Raw genomic sequence first — 18,911 nt, 5'->3', positions numbered from 1 at the left:
GCAGCCTGAGAGCAGTCTGGGTCGAGTCGTGCTCAGTCTCGCGACTCGGCTTGCGACGCAGCGTTGCGACAGGGCTCGCAAGAGAGCTGGGGCAAATCGTGCCTCGAGGAGAGATGGAACGAGGAGGGGTCGTTCGAGTCGCAGAAGTCTGAGTTCAACCTGGGTCGGGGCTGGGTTTCAGCCGTGCTCCGGCTGGCGGAGCGTCGTGAGGAAACGAAACACCGATGCCGATAGCAGGTGTCGCTTCTCGCAGAACGAAGTTAAGTGCGAGTAAAGCTGGCAGCCGCACGAACAAGGGGAAGCACGGAGCAGAGAGAGAGTGACGAGTGACGACAAGCAATCAACCTGTAAAAGGGCGGAGATCGCCAAGCGTCGACCAAGCGAGCAAAGCAGAGAGCGCGAAGCATTGGAGGAAGCCTGGTCAAACGGCTGCGAGGGAGAGGACAGCGCCATCGAATGCGCCGTGTGCCTGAGGGCACACCAACCAACGACCAGTGTGAACACACAAGACGTCCAGAGCGACGGCGAGCATCGTGCCGACTCAACAATCAATCGAGCAGTGGAGAAGCTGGGGGCTGCCACCAAGAAAGCGCGAGCGCCACCCAGCGCCACCGAGCGACACGAGCGACCGAGCATCTTCAAGGACAGCATCGTGCCAACTCGTCATCTAGCAGTAGAAAAAGAGAGCGCACGAGCAGCACCAAGCCCCCGGAACCATCAAGCGCCAAGCAAGCAAGTTTCTTCAAGGAACATCGTGCCAACGCCGCTCAATCCAGCAGTGGAGAGAGAGAGAGAGCAAAAGCCGAGCGACACGTCCGAGCGAGGGAGCAGCAGGAGCAGAGCGGCGGCCACGCCCAACCCAGAGAAAACTTCTGGCCGCTGTTCGTATCCTCCCACACCACACAAGCTAACGACACAACTCCCGACTCTAAGAATTAATTGATATTACAAGGGGACAACGCGCACACAGCACGCACACGAATAAGACTTTAAAAGAAAAACTGTCTTTGCGTTTCAAAAAGGGTTGCCATTTCGAGGTGGTGCGTTCAATATCAACTGATCGTGCAAAGCAGTTGCTGCCGTCGAGCTGCATGAATAAGAAATGTTTAGTCATTCATTTTCGTTAACTGCATAATTTCGCCAATGAAGAAGTATTTTTAGTCATTCAACTTCGTTAATTGCATAAGATTGCCCATGAATTTATTGACGTATACTCGCTTTCGCATACTAGAGTGTCATGTGCTTGTTTAGAATTAAAATTGCTTAACACCAACTGTTCGAGTGCTTCTTTCCAAGTCCATGCAAAACTATCTTATTCTTGATAGCTGTATCCTGTGATGAGATCTGAAACTGGTGACCTGAAATAAAAATAACAAACACACTAAGATAATCAGTAAATGTTTAATCGACGATAATCGTGTTATCCTGATTGATATAACTAATTATCACAACTGCACACATTAACATAATCGCAAGCATCCGCATAAATTACTACGATTATCTCTACGATTATCATAATAAAATAATATAATCACACACATTATCATAATTTATGCATGTTAATACACACATTAACATAATTAATGCGATTTGCGCATTTTTCGGAAAATTATTAATTTTTATTATTTTTATCAAAATTTCATAACCCGACACATACAACAAGACTCAACCTAGAGGACCCAAAACCAGTGTAGAGCTCATGTGCTATTGATAACTGTGGCCGGGTTTGTTGTGCAGCATGGCTCGCCACAAACACACACATAGGCTATGCATACAAAGATAGACAGATACAAACAAGAAAAATCTCCCATATAGTTTTTGACAGCAATGGAGCAACTCCGCCGGTGCTGCCATCCCCTCGCACCCCTCCACACGAACGCACGCACACCCCCACTAAACACACACATGCACCCACGTAGGGTCTTGTGGGGGGGTCACCTGGTACCATGGGTTTTTACCCAAGGGGCCCCTAGTGGGGATGTCCCACGGTTTCCCAGTGCCAGGAGATTGGCCAAATTGCATTGCAGGCACCTGAAATTGGCTTAAAAATTGTATGGGCGCGACGAAGCTCACCGGGCTAACCGCAATAAGACACTCACAGCACAGAGGGCAAACACTCAGCGAGCAGCGCATAAGAGGTCGTGGGAGGGACATTCCTGGACTGACTACAGCTGCGTATGCCGCGGGATGGGGTGGGAGGATGGGAGCGTAGACAATGGATCGAGGCGTGATGGGAAGCAACGCTCCAGGTACGGGCGGGGCATCGGTTTAAAATCGAAAGGTAGGCGCCCGATTGGTCGAGCAGGATAACACCACGTGACCCTGGTTCTTTGGATTCCGAAGGCATAAAAGGAGGGAGGGGAAAAACGGCCCCTCTGAAGCGCCTTGAGACTAACCCCCCTCCGCTGAGGTCCCTGCAGAAGGAGCCAGGAACCCAGTGGACCGCCCGGCGGGCATGGGGCCCACACCCCGGGGCCCGACGGGCCGCTCAGCCCCGCCCGGTCGGATCCAAGAGGACATCGGCTGTGCATTCCCGGGCCTGGATGACAAGCAGCGAAGACAGGCCCAGCAGCGGGACCCGGACCTGGCGGCGTTGGGGGTCGCTCTGCAGGGACCCTGGAGTCGTTTGTATGCCCGGTTGTGTGTAAAAAACGGGGTGGTGCAGGAACTAACAGATTCCGGGCAACCGGGGTGCATCTGTGTTCCCACCCAGGTGCGGCCCCAGCTGCTACGGCTGGTGCACGACCACCCGCTCAGGGGCCATGACGGGGAACGGCGCACTCGGGAGACCCTGCGTCACCAGTATCACTGGCCCAAACTGGCACAAGACATGGCCGCCTGGGTACAGGGCCGCCGTGCTTGTCAACAGTGTGGGCAGCAACCGGCGGGGTATCAGGTGCCCCTGAGGCCATTCCGCGTCAGCCGGGCAAACCAGCTAGTTGGGATCGACCTACAGGGGCCATTCCCACGATCCCACCGAGGCAACCAGTATATTTTTGTGGCGGTGGAGTATTTCACGCACTATCCAGTGGCAGTGGCCATCCCCAATAAAACGGCCCTTGTGGTAGCCCCGGCATTTGTGGAGCATTACGTGCTTAAACATGGGATCCCCGAACGAGTCATTACTGACCAGGGTAGTGATTTCAAAGCAGAGAGCTATTTCAGGCACTGTGCCGGGAGTTTGGAATCCAGAAGGACCGAACTACGGCATACCACCACCAGGCGAATGGTATGGTCGGGCGTATGAAAGAGACCTTAGCCAGGAAGCTCAAACGTATGGTGGCCACCAATAAACAGGATTGGAATGAACACCTCCCCTATGCCCTGTTCGCCTACGCCACCACGGTAAACACATCTAAGGGACAGACCCGTTCCTAACGATGTTTGGTCGTGAGTCTCGCCTAGCAGCAGATCTGTTGTTCAGGGTTCCCCTGCCGCAACCGGAGGAAGGGAGCCAGCTCATAGAGCACCTGATGGGGACCCTGCGAGGGGCTCGTGGCTGGGCCTACCAACAGGGGGAGGCCGCACATCAGTGGCAAAGGCAGGGTGCCTGGTCCCGTGTGGAGCCCCCCTTCTACTCGGTGGGCTGTAAGGTATGGCTGCATACCCCGCGCGTAGGGGCTGGACAGGTGGGGAAGCTGACCACTTACTGGCACGGACCCTGGACCATGGTGCGGCAGATCTCCCCTGGACAGTGCTGATCCAGGGCACGGAGAGGGGCTGAGAGACGGTGGTCAACGTTCGCCGATTAAAACCATGGAGGGAGGCCCCGGCGAGAGAGACCCCCACCTTTCGTAACCCCAAAACCCCAGAATCCCCGACATCTCCCATGCCCCTCATACCCGATGGCTTTGCGCCATACATGAGCCCCGCGGGGCCTAAGCCCCCAGGGAGCCCCAGCCCAGCCAGGAGGCCCCAGCCCACCCAGGAGGCGGCGGGGGCGGCGGTTTCTAAACCCCTCTGCCCCTGACTTTGTTCCCCAGCCCGCAGATGCCGTAGGACAGGAGAAGCCTTTGGAGTGGAGAAGGAGACCGCCGCAGGAGCCTCAGAGAACGGAGCCACCACCCACGAAACCGGCAATGAGGGCCGGGCGAGTCCCGCGGACTCCGCGGCGCTACCTGGTGGGAGCGGCCCAGGCAAAGTGCTCAAGTCAACCCGGGAAGGGGACGGGCACCTCAGGGGGCTATGTGGTGCCACAGCAATGGAGCAACTCTGCTGGTGCTGCCATCCCCTCGCACCCCTGCACACGAACGCACGCACACCGCCACTAAACATACACATGCACCCACGTAGGGTCTCGTGGAGGGTCACCTGGTACCATGGGTTTTTACCCGAGGGGCCCCTAGTGGGGATGTCCCACGGTTTTCCAGTGCCAGGAGATTGGCCGACCCCCCCAGGCCCTATTGCATTGCGGCCCCGTGAATTGGCTTAAAATTGTATGGGTGCGACAAAGCTCACCGGGCTAACCGCAATGAGACACTCACAGCACCGAGAGATAGGGCCTCGAGGGCAAACACTCAGCAAGCAGCGCATAAGAGGATGTGGGAGGGAAATTCCTGGACTGACTGCAGCTGTGTATGCCACGGGACGGAGTGGGAGGACGGGGGCGTAGACGATGGATCGAGGCGTAATGAGAAGCAAGGCTCCAGGTAGGGGCGGGTCATCGGTTTAAAATCGAAAGGTAGGCGCCTGATTGGCCACACAGGATAACACCATGTGACCCTGGATCTTTGGATTCCGAGGGCATAAAAGGAGGGAGGGGAATAACGTTGAATAGTTCTCCTCCAGCCGTTCAGCTGCCCGGTCCAATTTCCAGCTGCTCGCAGCGTCCGAGGGACGCTGGCGAGTGCTGCTACAACTCGACCCCAGGCAGAGACCTCTCGTACCCTCGTCCCTCCGACTCCCACCGCGTTCGTGCAACACCGTGAGTACACCCAGGGATTGAATAGGAATAGGCTAGGTGCTGCTCGCCGACTATTTACTCCAGGCCGTACAGGTTTTGCTATAGATGCACCATTAATAAACTTCAGTTCAGAAGATCGGTGTAGTGTAATTTCTGTGTGTGTGGGGAGAGTGTCAGTGTGGTGTGTAATTCGAGCGTGTGTGTGAGGCACGCGGGTAGTAATTCATTAACAGCTCCCGCGTCCTTGCAGTGGCGCCGCGCTATTAATAGGGCGAGGGAGGGGTGAGTTAAAACCCGTTCGCTGTCATTGTTTAAGCGTGCTTGCGCTCATGTGCGTGTTTGCACAGCGCGCTTTACGCGGCGTGTTGGCTGCTGGATGTCAGCGCGGTGTGGTGCACTCGTGCGCCTGCACGGGCACGCGCGTGCACACAGCCACCCCTGCATTAGTGGTGGTGTACGTGGGGAGTGTGTGGGATAACTCCGGGTGGTGGTGAGCCAGCCGCTTGGCCATGTCCCTCAGAGAGGGCGCTGGTGCGGGGGGAACGATCACTCGATCGGCGGGGGCTCGGCGAGAAGTGGCCGAAGAGGGGGAAGAGGAGGAGGTGGGCGTCAGCCCCCACAAGCACCTAAGAAGGCCGGTACAGCACATGAAGGGGTGGATACATAGGTTGCGGTGTATAAGACGACTCAGAGGCAGATTTTCAGTAGGGGCTTCCACCAGATGTTTATTAAGGGCTTACGCCGTAATTGGGTTAGGGAATAACACTTGTCCCCAGGGGTAGGGGTCCTATGCTCAGTCCTTCATCCGGACCCACATTCTGTCTGCTCTGTAGCCCAGCTAGCTTCCCGGCCGATGTTGGCTGATCCCTCGGTCGACCAAGGAGAGCCGCCACTCCTATTGCTTACGCTGGCTTCCCTCCAGACTCCGTCAGCCCTACCCCTGGTTCTCTCTTCCACCCTTCACGTTCCCAGGCTCTTGCGACGACCCCGCTCACGTCTCGGGCTCCAGCTGAAGTACTCCCTGGAGACATGACGTCATCGCCCCGCCCAACGTGCATGACGTCACTTCCTGTGACGTCATTGCACCAGAAGGTTCGCATGACGTCACATCCTGTGACGTCATCGCACCGTGACGTAATGTCCCCGACAATAACAGCCATTCGCCACTAAAAATTGGTGATGTCAACAAAGTGCTTGTGCCAGGCTAAGTGCACATTGAGGTCACGTGGACTGTCGAAGGCTCATGGGCAGGAGGTTACAGGATAGATAAAGGTGCCAGGGGTTGAGTGACAGGGATGACTGGCAGATCTACCACCTGTGCTCCCTACTGTTCCAACTTGCTGCATTTTACTCGTCCTGCACTACGCTCGTTGTTATGAGCATCACTTCTCCGCCCTCCATATTGCTGGAGGTGGACATCCTTAAAAAAACTCATCCGGAGGCGCCGGTCTTGACACAACTGGTACAAACTATCGGCAAGTCCAATCAGCTCCACATCCTTCTGTTACACAGCAGTCAAACTCTTCTCTATTGCGTTTTGCCCCTTATATCTGGACAAACAGAAGCTGCTTGGGTACGCAGTGACTGGGTATTTGGGCTACATGCCCCAGCCAATGCTGCCTCACCTGCCTTAGAAGCTCACTGATGGGAATTTGTCAAGATCATTCAAGGATCTAAACTGCTCACATAATCCAGTTTGTTAAACCCACGATGGATCGTAGACAACTTGAATATGGAAAACCAGTGTAAATGTTCATACTCTTAGTTCTTTCGGTAAAGTCACGTAGGTAAAAAATGAAATTAAAATTAATAAAAATAAAACAATAAAAATCACGACGTTTCGGAGGCAACACAAGCTTCCGTCTTCAGGTGAAACCGTCACAGCAAAATATCTGTACCTTATATAGTGGTTAAGGGGGAGGAGCCAGGAAGGGCAGCGGGGGAGGAGGAGTTGTGAAGTGGTCAATTACTGCTTTTGTTATACTGCTGGGTAAGTAAATTAATTAGATACGATTAAGCCGCTCTTTGTTATGCTGTTTGTGCGCAAGTCACTGTGGGATGAATGGACTCGTGGTCAGGGACGTGTTGCGCAAGTAACTGTGGATGTACATAATAGAAAAGGAGCGGAAATGCCCATGTTTATACCAGTGTTGGCTGACAATAAAGAGTACTGTTAAACGTTAGGGATGTTAACACTCGGTGAAGTAAAATAGTGCCTGTCAGATAAGATGGTCCAAAATGTGTAATTAAATCTTTTTTGCATGGTTGATAACATCTTTCCAATGATTACTAAGTTTGTACCCATCATCCCGGTTGAAATTATGTCTGTGTTTGTATATCTGAATGGCTTCGTGTACAAACCTTTGATGGTAGCCAGAAGGCTTGCAGAGCACCTTAGTCTCAGAGAAAACAATCTCATGAGAGCCCACCAAGTTGTAGCAATGATCGGCAACGGCGGACGACTCAATTTTTCCGTGTTTCAAATCTGACTTGTGCTCGCGGACACGATCAGAGACATGACGTTTCGTTTCCCCAATGTGATCGTGTCCGCGAGCACAAGTCAGATTTGAAACACGACAAAATTGAGTCGTCCGCCATTGCCGATCATTGCTACAACTCGGTGGGCTCTCATGAGATTGTTTTCTCTGAGACTAAGGTGCTCTGCAAGCCTTCTGGCTACCATCAAAGGTTTGTACACGAAGCCATTCAGATATACAAACACAGACATAATTTCAACCGGGATGATGGGTACAAACTTAGTAATCATTGGAAAGATGTTATCAACCATGCAAAAAAGATTTAATTACACATTTTTGGACCATCTTATCTGACAGGCACTATTTTACTTCACCGAGTGTTAACATCCCTAACGTTTAACAGTACTCTTTATTGTCAGCCAACACTGGTATAAACATGGGCATTTCCGCTCCTTTTCTATTATGTACATCCACAGTTACTTGCGCAACACGTCCCTGACCACGAGTCCATTCATCCCACAGTGACTTGCGCACAAACAGCATAACAAAGAGCGGCTTAATCGTATCTAATTCATTTACCCACCCAGCAGTATAACAAAAGCAGTAATTGACCACTTCACAACTCCTCCTCCCCCGCTGCCCTTCCTAGCTCCTCCCCCCTTAACCACTATATAAGGTACAGATATTTTGCTGTGACGGTTTCACCTGAAGACGGAAGCTTGTGTTGCCTCCGAAACGTCGTGATTTATATTGTTTTATTTTTATTAATTTTTATTTCATTTTTTACCTACGTGACTTTACCGAAAGAACTAAGAGTATGAATCCTTGCAGTTACGAAAGCTTCAAATCTAGAAGTGTAAATGTTCCTTTAAAAGGGATCCACATTTCTCAAATGTAGAGAAGGGAGAGGATATCTTGCTGAGACGCCCCAGAGCTTTATGTAGAGCGACAGGCAATGCAGCTTTCACAGCGTGTTGAGAGCTGATTCGGAGCATGACCTCTGCTGCTAAACTGGAGCTGGTCATATGCACCCTTTCTAGGTATGGACAATTTCCACTCTGTCCAAAAATGCCCCACCACTAATGGAGAGTGGAGGGAGGGGAACATACGATGACACAATTCACGGCAGGTGCTTTGTTTTTTGTAGGGATGATCGTAAACCCCATCTCTTAGTAGTATGCTCTAAGTTCAACAAAATATACTCCAATTCATTCTGGATATAATTCTGATGGTAGGAATGGTTGTAATGTAGAGCTGAGCAGTGATAACGCATGCTCCTGACGAATGAGGAACCGACAGATTGGGACCAGTTTTAAAATTATGCAAGCAACGTATACAAGATCTGCCCAAGAACCCGTTGCAATATTCGTAAATAATTGATTAGTGAATAATTGATTAGTGGTGCTGAATTGAAAAAAAATGTGAAAAACTGCTACAACGGCCCATAGAAGACTACAAGGACCTAAGAAGGCAATGCAAAACTCAGATCTGGCATGACCAGAGGGGGCCTGAAGGAAAAGCTGCAGCAGTGGAATAATAACTCTGAAATGGTCATATCAAAGATGACTTCGCAAAATTCAGTCAGCTGAGGGGGGCCTACTTCAATGTTTCCTGCGCAATTACAGATGCTGGTCAGCAGTTGAAGGCAGAATATATTATTCTAGAAATAATTAATCCCAATTGCAGAATTTATCTCGATTATAACCCACTAAAGAGCTCATGCAAGCCACAGCTTTCGTCATGTTAAACTTGCCATTTTAGATATATTTCTTGTGGAAGAGCCATCATTTTAATTACAGTAAATGTAACTTCCATAGCCCTGTGTAAACACGAATAATGATTTTTATTTATCTGAATAGTTACTTGTTAGACATTAGCACGAGTGGTGGTTATCTTATATATTTTATTTCTTATATGTAAAAGTCTCCGTGCGCTCGCGTTTGCGAGGGATTTGGCTCTCGGACGGTGGGGTTTAAGACCGAAATAATTTGCCAGGTGGCACGCCCTAAGCCCCGTGGTGGGAATAGGCTATTCTGTTTTCCCGTCCGTAAACTTTTAAGTAGTTTAATTAACACATTTGTGCCGTTTCTATTATTCATTATTTACTTATTGCACCACATCGACCATACCAAGTGACGCCAATTGCGTGGGGGGGGGGGGGCGGACCCTGCCAAGTCATGCGCGTTCGCTCCAGCTCACGGGAGACATTTTCTTTTACGCGTTTTACAGTCAACACGTACACACATCACGCTGCGGATATTTATTCACAGTGGCATGTCCTCTTCGCCCCCCCCCCCCAACACGATTCGTTTAGTTTATACTACAGACTCCGTAGATAATTCTATTTTACTGCTTACATAGCATTATTCTTGCACGGGCGGCGGATGTTGGAGAGGGGGTAAGCGGCCCAGCCCCTAGCCTGGCAACGTGCCAACTCCGCGCCTCGCCAATGTAGGCCAGGATGGGGGCTACGCATCGCACAAGGCCTCAACATGCCTATGCTAAGTACAAATTTCCTTGCTTCTTACGCTAACAACTCAAGTCCATTGTTTATTATTGTTAAACACATTAGTTGACAAACATTACTATAATAATGTTTGTGTGCAGATCATTAATCGTGTTCATTGCTTATTATTAAACAAACACGTTGCCAGATATTGTGTGCAGATAACAACTCAGGTTCATTGTTTACCATTATCAAACAAGTTGACCGATGTTACAATAATTATGTTTGTGTGCACAAAACTCTTTTTGCATTTTGACGTTGCTCAATTTTCCCTTTTTTTGCTGCGCTTTTATGACGCTGCCACGGTATACTGCCAGTCTGTGATTTCTGATTATTTCTTTAATACATTTCTATTGTTTCCATCGCTCATGTCACGCTATTTCCTCATACGCAGTACTGCCATACTGATAGCTGTGCCATCATCGAGGATTGCTATGCCCGTCCATGTGTGTGTCTTCTAGTCCATATGTGTGTGCGTGTAGAGCCATGCGTGTCTTTAACTCCATGTGTGTGTCTGTCTTTTTCGAACGGACAACGCCCCATGTGTGTGTGTACGTCAAAGTGTTTATATGTGTGTGTGTCAGTCCAAGTGTGCGTGTCAGTCCATTTGTGTGCGTATAAGTCGCTGTGTGTGTTAGTCCATGTGTGTGTCTTAGAGTTCATGTGTGTGCGTGTAGAGCCATGCCTGTCTTTAACTCCATGTGGGTGTCTTTTTCGAAGGAACAACGTCAAAGTGTTTATGTGTGTGTGTTAGTCCATGTGTGTGTGTCAATCGATCTGTGTGCGTGTACGTCCATGTGTATGTCAGTCCATATGTGTGTGTGTTAGTCCACATGTGTGTGTAAGTCTATACATGTGTGTGTAAGTCTATACATGTGTGTGTCACTCGATGTGTGTGTGTAAGTCAATGCGTCTGTGTGTAATTCTATATGTGTGTTAATCCATGTCTGTGTATCTAAAGTAGATATCTGTGTGTCACAGTCCATATGTGTGTGTAGGGCTATGTGTGTGTCAGTCTATGTATGTGTAAGTTCATGTGTGTGTGTCTTAGTCCATATGTGTGTGTGTAAGTACATATGTGTGTTTACGTCAATGTGTCTTTTAGTCCACGTATTGCTGTGTGCAAGTCAGTGTGTGTGTGTGAGTCGCTGTATGTGTGTACGTCCATATATGTGTGTGCAACTCCATGTGTGCGTATCTCAAGTGCATGTCTATGTGTGTGTGAGTCCATAGGTGTGTGCGTCTGTAAGTCGATGTGTTTGTGTGTCTCAGTCCATATGTGTGTGTGTCTCAGTCCATGTGCGTGTGTGTTAGTCGCTGTATGTGCATGCCTCCATGTTAGTCGGTGTAAGTCCATTTCTTTGCGTGTCTGTAGGCCCATGTGTGCGTCTTAGTCCATGCGTGTACTTTATTGACCTGTCTTCTTGGTTCTTTCGGTAAAGTCACGTAGAAGGGAAGTAACAAAATAATAAAAATAAAACATAATAAAATTATTCTCCCGACGTTTCGGCCACAACGCAAGCAGCCGTCCTCAGGTGAAAACCAGGTCTGTCGAGGCGACAGAGTCTGAATTAAACAACACACGAGCTTGGAGCATATATATAAGCTGGGCGCCTTGACAAAGGAATTTGCATATCAAGAGGAATTTAGCATATTTATGGGAAATGCAGGAATGTGATTATTACTGCATATGCATGTGCATTATGCAGGATTAACAGCATCAAAGGGAGCTGCAGTTGCTGCTGCTGCTGCAGTTGCTGCTGCTGCAGTTGCTGCTGCTGCTGCAGTTTCTGCTGCTGCTGCAGTTTCTGCTGCTGCTGCAGTTTCTGCTGCTGCTGTTGCTGCTGCTGCTGCAGTTGCTGCTGCTGCTGCAGTTGCACTATGTATTATTCTACCCACCCTAATGTGTATCACACTGCTATATATTTACTATACAATTACGACACCATACATTACTCTGCACACTGCACCATGCCAGTGAGTGGAACGAGGTCTGAAAGTCACTGTAAACGTAAACACAATCAGTTAAGATCCGAAATGGTTTATTACGTCCTTCCAATGATTGCTAAGCCAGAATCCATCTTCTCGGTTGAAATTGTCTCTGTGTTTGTATATGTGGATCGCCTCATGAACGAATCTCTCATGATAGCCAGATGGCTTGCAGAGAACCTCTGTCTTGGAGAAGTCAATGTCATGTGAGCCCACTGAATTGTAACAGTGATCTGCCACGGCTGAGGTGTTTGTCCTACCGTGTTTCAGGTCTGCTTTATGTTCACGGATGCGGTCCGAGACATGTCGTTTGGTTTCTCCAATGTAACTGCTACCACAGAGGCAACTTAGTTTGTAGACGCCAGGGTACTGTATGTCTGGAACCACATCTTTTACAGACGGGACCAGATCACGGATTTTATGTACTGTGTTGAATCGGACCTGGATCTTGTGTTTAATCAGGATTTTGGAGATCTTTTTTGTGACCCCAGCAATGTAGGGTAAGGTGATGGTCTTGAAAGGCTCCTCAACAGGATCCTTCTTGATGGTTGGAGTAATGGCCTTGCGGATTGTGTAGTCGGAGTAACCATTAGCCTTAAGAGCTTGGCGTACGTGTTTGAGTTCACTGCCAATGTGTTCCTGGTCGGAAATGCATTGGGCTCTATGGTATAGAGTCTTGATGAGGGAATTCTTCTGGGATGGATGGTGGTGGGAATCCGGTTTTAGGTAAGCATCCGTATGGGTGGCTTTCCTGTAGACAGAGTGGCTCATTGAACCATCAAGTCTCCTTTTAATTAGGACATCCAAAAAGGGTAGCTTGCCATCTTTTTCGACTTCCATGGTGAATCTGATGGCTGGGTGTATGGAATTGATGTGGTAGAGAAATTGGCCTAGAGCAGGCCGGCCATGTGGCCAGATGACAAAAGTGTCATCTACGTACCTCTTCCATAAGGTCGGGCGTAGAGTGGCAGTCTTGATGGCGTCAGTCTCAAATTTCTCCATGAAGATGTTGGCTACAACCGGAGATAGGGGGGAGCCCATTGGGGTGCCCTCAGTTTGCTTGTAGAAAGTTCCATTCCAGGTGAAGTATGTATTGGTTAAGCAGTGTCTCACCAGGGGGGGTACCCCAGCATTCAGTCCTTGATGAACCAAGTCTTCAATGATTGCGATGGTGTCAGGTACAGGAACTTTGGTAAATAAGGAAACCACATCAAAACTGACAAGCAGGTCGTCTGGGGACAGGGCAATCCCCTTGATTGTCGATACCAGGTCAGTAGAGTTTAGTACCGCAGCGGTGGTTTTTCCAATGAAAGGCCGTAGGATTTCAGACAAAAAACGAGCCAGTTTATAGGTGGGGGAGTTGATAGTAGAGACAATGGGTCGAAGAAGTGTATCTTCTTTATGTATCTTTGGCAAGCCGTATAATCTTGGTGGCCTGGCTGCAGAAGGTTTCAACGAGAACTGTTTGGTCTGATCAATTAATGCGGTTGAATCAGAAATTATTTTCTTGGTTTTAGAGACGAGGCTGTTGGTGGGGTCTCTTTTTATTTTTGTATAGCTGCCATCGTTGAGTAGTTCTTGGATTTTGTTGTTGTATTCTGTTTTGTCCATGATGACAGTGGCATTGCCTTTGTCGGCTGAGAGGATGACAATGTCATCCCTCTTTTTTAATTGAGGTAATTCAAAACGCTCATCTTTGCTGATGTTGCTAGCTGGCACCTTAGCGTTTTTGAGGGTTGCAGAGATTTCAGATCTTGCTACGTCTGCAGCAATGTGACTCAGGCCCTTGAGAGCTACATCTACTCTAGCAATTATATCATTAACTGGTATGTGTCTAGGTGTAACTGCAAAGTTTAGTCCTTTAGCTAAAACGGATTTCAGGCCTTCAGAAATAGAACTGTTACTGCGATTAATTACGACTTTGTTAACATCTAGCTTTTCAATGTGTGGGTCCGGCTTCTTATTTGAGAGGCGATCGAATTTGCAAATCAAGTTGTTCTTACATTTGGTCGACATAGCGGCAGCTGAAGAGGCAGTCATTTTATCTACATGTTCCCAATCCGATGTGGACATTGTTGCACTCAAAGATAAGTGTGATTTGTAGAGTGTCTTGTCTAACTGATCTAGATCGGTGCGCGTAAGTCTGATTTTCTCTGAGATAAGAGCTAAGCTAGTTCTAGACAGAATTCGTTTAGCATTAGAAGAAGTTACAGCAGCAGATGTTAGTGTAAATGCGTTTGGTATTACCTTAGAGTCGCGGCATCTCTTCAGAAAGGTGAGAGACTCGATTAGCTGAGCCTTCTTATCCCGGAGCTTGTTAAAGGATCTCAAAGTAATGTGGAAACCCTCCCCGTAGAGGCGGTTAAATTTTGATTTAAAGCTTTCGTGACTGCAGGGATTCATCTTCTTGGTTCTTTCGGTAAAGTCACGTAGAAGGGAAGTAACAAAATAATAAAAATAAAACATAATAAAATTATTCTCACGACGTTTCGGCCACAACGCAAGCAGCCGTCCTCAGGTGAAAACCAGGTCTGTCGAGGCGACAGAGTCTGAATTAAACAACACACGAGCTTGGAGCATATATATAAGCTGGGCGCCTTGACAAAGGAATTTGCATATCAAGAGGAATTTAGCATATTTATGGGAAATGCAGGAATGTGATTAGTACTGCATATGCATGTGCATTATGCAGGATTAACAACATCAAAGGGAGCTGCAGTTGCTGCTGCTGCTGCAGTTGCTGCTGCTGCTGCAGTTTCTGCTGCTGCTGCAGTTTCTGCTGCTGCTGTTGCTGCTGCTGCTGCAGTTGCTGCTGCTGCAGTTGCTGCTGCTGCTGCAGTTGCTGCCTTATCCATTTTAATATAACACTATGTATTATTCTACCCACCCTAATGTGTATCACACTGCTATATATTTACTATACAATTACGACACCATACATTACTCTGCACACTGCACCATGCCAGTGAGTGGAACGAGGTCCGATCCACATATACAAACACAGAGACAATTTCAACCGAGAAGATGGATTCTGGCTTAGCAATCATTGGAAGGACGTAATAAACCATTTCGGATCTTAAACTGATTGTGTTTACGTTTACAGTGACTTTCAGACCTCGTTCCACTCACTGGCATGGTGCAGTGTGCAGAGTAATGTATGGTGTCGTAATTGTATAGTAAATATATAGCAGTGTGATACACATTAGGGTGGGTAGAATAATACATAGTGTTATATTAAAATGGATAAGGCAGCAACTGCAGCAGCAGCAGCAACTGCAGCAGCAACTGCAGCAGCAGCAGCAACAGCAGCAACAGCAGCAGCAGAAACTGCAGCAGCAGCAGAAACTGCAGCAGCAGCAGAAACTGCAGCAGCAGCAGAAACTGCAGCAGCAGCAGCAACTGCAGCAGCAGCAGCAGCAACTGCAGCTCCCTTTGATGCTGTTAATCCTGCATAATGCACATGCATATGCAGTACGAATCACATTCCTGCATTTCCCATAAATATGCTAAATTCCTCTTGATATGCAAATTCCTTTGTCAAGGCGCCCAGCTTATATATATGCTCAAAGCTCGTGTGTTGTTTAATTCAGACTCTGTCGCCTCGACAGACCTGGTTTTCACCTGAGGACGGCTGCTTGCGTTGTGGCCGAAACGTCGTGAGAATAATTTTATTATGTTTTATTTTTATTATTTTGTTACTTCCCTTCTACGTGACTTTACCGAAAGAACCAAGAAGATGAATCCCTGCAGTCACGAAAGCTTTAAATCAAAATTTATTGACCTGCTCAAGGCCTATGATACCATCAGTAGGCCTGGCCTCTGGGTTGTTCTTCGTGCTTTCCGAGTCCCTCACCCACTGCTCACCATCCTTAATGACCTTCATGATGGTGAGCGGCCCCGCGTCAAACTACGTGGCCGTGAGTCAGAGCCATTCCCTGTACACCTTGGGGTGCAACAGGGATGTCCTCTGGCTCCCACATTATTTTACATATATTTGGACCACGTAGTTCCTGAAGCCTTCAATGGCTGTACCCGAACAATTTCCATCTGCTACAGATACAATGGGAGGCTGATCGATGCCCGGGTGCGGTCAAGGGATGGCTCCCTATTGCTCAACCACGTTATGTATGCCGATGATCTGCTAATTGCTGTTCACTCGGAGGAGGAGTTTGAGGTGCTGCTGCTGAACCTGGAACTTGCCACCAAGAGGTGGGGCCTTACCACCAGCCCAAACAAAACTAAGCACCTGCCTGGGTATTTTCTACCATCGAACACTCCACCCTCACAACTCCCAATTGGTGATGGGGCAGTAGTGGAGACAGTGGAGAGTTTCCCATACCTTGCCAGTGTGCTAGTGACCGGCTCCGGTTTAACAGCAGAGGTCTCACTCCGAATCAGTCGAGCCACATTATCTTTTCATTGCCTGCGTTACGCTGTGTGGAAGCTACCTGGTCTATCACTCCATACGAAGCTTCAGGTCTTCTCGGCCACGGGCATTCCCTCCCTTCTCTACGCTTGCGAAACTTGGACCCCCCTAATGGAACATCTTCACCGGTTAGAAACATTTAGGGTGGCCTGCTAACGATCCATCCTGGGTTTAACCATATATGTGTGTGCGTATAAGTCGATGTGTTTCTATGTGTGTGGGTTAATGTCTGTGTGTAAGTCCATATGTGTGTCTGCCTTTTTCGCCCGAGCAACGCCGGGTACTTACCGCTAGTAGTATATATGATTGGTATTATACTTGGGATGATATTGGTTATAATTCTGAAAGTTATGAATGTTCTAATTATTACATTTAAAAGCACACACATTGGAATTAAACACATTTAGAATCATTCATTGTGGTCCTAATTTTGATGACACTAATTATACTGTTGATGGTTGTGGTTGTCATTTTCCAATGAGATGCTGCATAGAAATAAATTAATTCTCAAAACAACAATGAAAATCAAGTATGTTCTAATGCACTACTGCAGGCAGTACTCCCCATGCTGTGGCAGTCGTAGAGGTTATTTGACCATACTTCTCCACAGTCGTCTTTATTTCCCCAGCAAACATTCGTCCCGAGCAAGTCTTGACGTGCAGAAAGGGGCATGACAAATTATCTACTTATCTGCTGATCTGCTGAGCAGTCAAATAGTACGAGGTGATACTGTAATGCGAGGAAGAGGGTGGGGGGCTCAGTCGCGTGTTACCTCAAACAGCACACGTCTCACCAAGAATTATGAGAAAAAAAATTACACCTCTGATGTTTACACCCAAGGTGCAACAACTCGATTGGTATCACGCTCGGAATGTGACTCATCCAACCTTTGTAACATACAGGCAGTCGAGAGATCAGCGAGGAAAATAATACAAGAGAGTGCATTTATAGAGCATCTCGAATACATCTTAATTTCAAGGCGCTGTGTATAATAGTTAGACAGGCATCATGGGGAACAAAAAGGTGTGTATAGACTGCATACATTCATACAGAGAGAACAGACAGTGATGGACATAGGAGAAGTGGGTGCATGGCTAGAGAGACAGTCTCAGAGAATTGTGCCAGAATGAGGAAATAAGTGGCCTTCTAATGAGTTAATGTTGAATAAAAGCTCCCGTTGTTGCTGGGCGGAGAGGATGGAGGGGAGTAGAGAGCGATGAGACAGGCGATAGAGGAGAGAGCACGGCGAGAGGAGTGGAGTGACTTGTTTTTTTTATCAGGTAAAGCCCACTGAGCTATTCAGCTCTTTTTGAGAACCGACCTGGCAACAAATGATAGCTCAACGACGTGGCTTAACACGTGGAAATGTATAGAAGTGCAATAATCTCAACGCATGCTTCCAAATGTGGAGGGAAAACCCGGAGGAACCTTAGAAACATAAATGCGACCAAAGAGAGAACTGCAAACTCCAAATAAACAACAGGCATCAGGGTCGGGACCGAAACCACGACATCCTGTATATAAGGCGAGGGAGATAACATCTCTCCACCACGGTGCCGCATGAGAGGGAGAGAGAGGAAGGCAGGAGCAAGTCCAGGGAGGATGTTGAAGATGGTGAGGGCCATCATGTATTTGATCCACACATGAATCGGGAGTCAGTGGAGGGATCGTAAACAAGACATCAGCTTTACCAACGAAAAAACAGGTGAGACAGAACAAATGTAGTACTGTAATTTGAAAGACAAGACTCCCAGTTAGATGGCACACTTAATCAAAATCCACTTTTTACTTGCATTTAAACATTTACAGCGAGATAAGTTCAACTCCATTGTATTGTCAATTGTGAACTTGGGCTTCGACGCGAATGAGCCCCATAGGGAGCCCCATAGGCAGCACCACGGAGTGAAACGGACAGAGGTGACAATCGCTCTCTCACGTGACTTGAGTGGGCACGAGTAACAGAATTCAGCCCCGATTGACAACGTCTGAACAGGGAAGTAGGAGCCAATCGAGTTAAAAATTAAAACTGTGACTTTTAAATCGACACTTTTCCTGTTAAAATTCGATTGACGGTAGATTCCAGTGATGCAAAGAGCAGTAAAGTGACCAAGGCCAACCAGCCGCTGTACCAGTATACCGCGTCAGATTAATATGGAGCGCCACGGTGGCTAAATATTATCTCCATTGCCTCGTATGCAGGAGGTCGTGGGTTCAATCTCAACCCTGACGCCTACATATTTGGAGTTTGCAAGTTATCCCCGTGGTCGCGTGGATTTTTTTATCAGGGTCCTCCGGTTTTTCCCTCCACATTTGGAAACATGTTTTAATTATTTGGCTGTTACAAATTTCCATATGACAAGCAACTTCGCTGAACTATCATTTGTGGTCAGGTCGCGTCTGAAAATGCGAATAGCTCAGTGGATTTTACCTGGTAAATAAAATATTTTGTTTGTTTTGAACCTCACGAGACAAACACCAAATCCAGCCAACATGCCCAGTGCAGAGACGCATTGAAAAAAAGCAGTAAATGCACCAGAATGAAGCAGGAAACACCTCGCCAAGTCGTATATGCATCAGAGACAACTAAAGACAAACAAACAAATCCACAAC

At 48.0% G+C, this 18,911-nt stretch overlaps 1 protein-coding gene across 3 annotated transcripts in view; it reads right to left on the bottom strand.

Annotated features, from left to right (window-relative positions):
- LOC133362979 (NACHT, LRR and PYD domains-containing protein 3-like) overlaps positions 1 to 18,911 on the bottom strand; it is a 125,173-nt gene that overhangs the window by 84,217 nt on the left and 22,045 nt on the right. Inside the window, exon 2 of one of the 3 annotated variants that reach the window (XM_061581959.1) lies at positions 1,275 to 1,358. The exons of the other annotated variants lie outside the window; for them this stretch is intronic. The gene's annotated coding sequence lies outside the window, so the exon portion shown is untranslated. The remainder of the gene's footprint in view (positions 1 to 1,274; positions 1,359 to 18,911) is intronic. 3 annotated transcript variants of the gene reach the window in all.

Source organism: Lethenteron reissneri, unplaced genomic scaffold (assembly GCF_015708825.2).
Source record: "Lethenteron reissneri isolate LAM-NWPU_2019-01 unplaced genomic scaffold, ASM1570882v1 scaffold_1639, whole genome shotgun sequence".
NCBI lineage: Eukaryota > Metazoa > Chordata > Hyperoartia > Petromyzontiformes > Petromyzontidae > Lethenteron > Lethenteron reissneri.
This window is presented reverse-complemented; position numbering and strand designations above follow the sequence as displayed.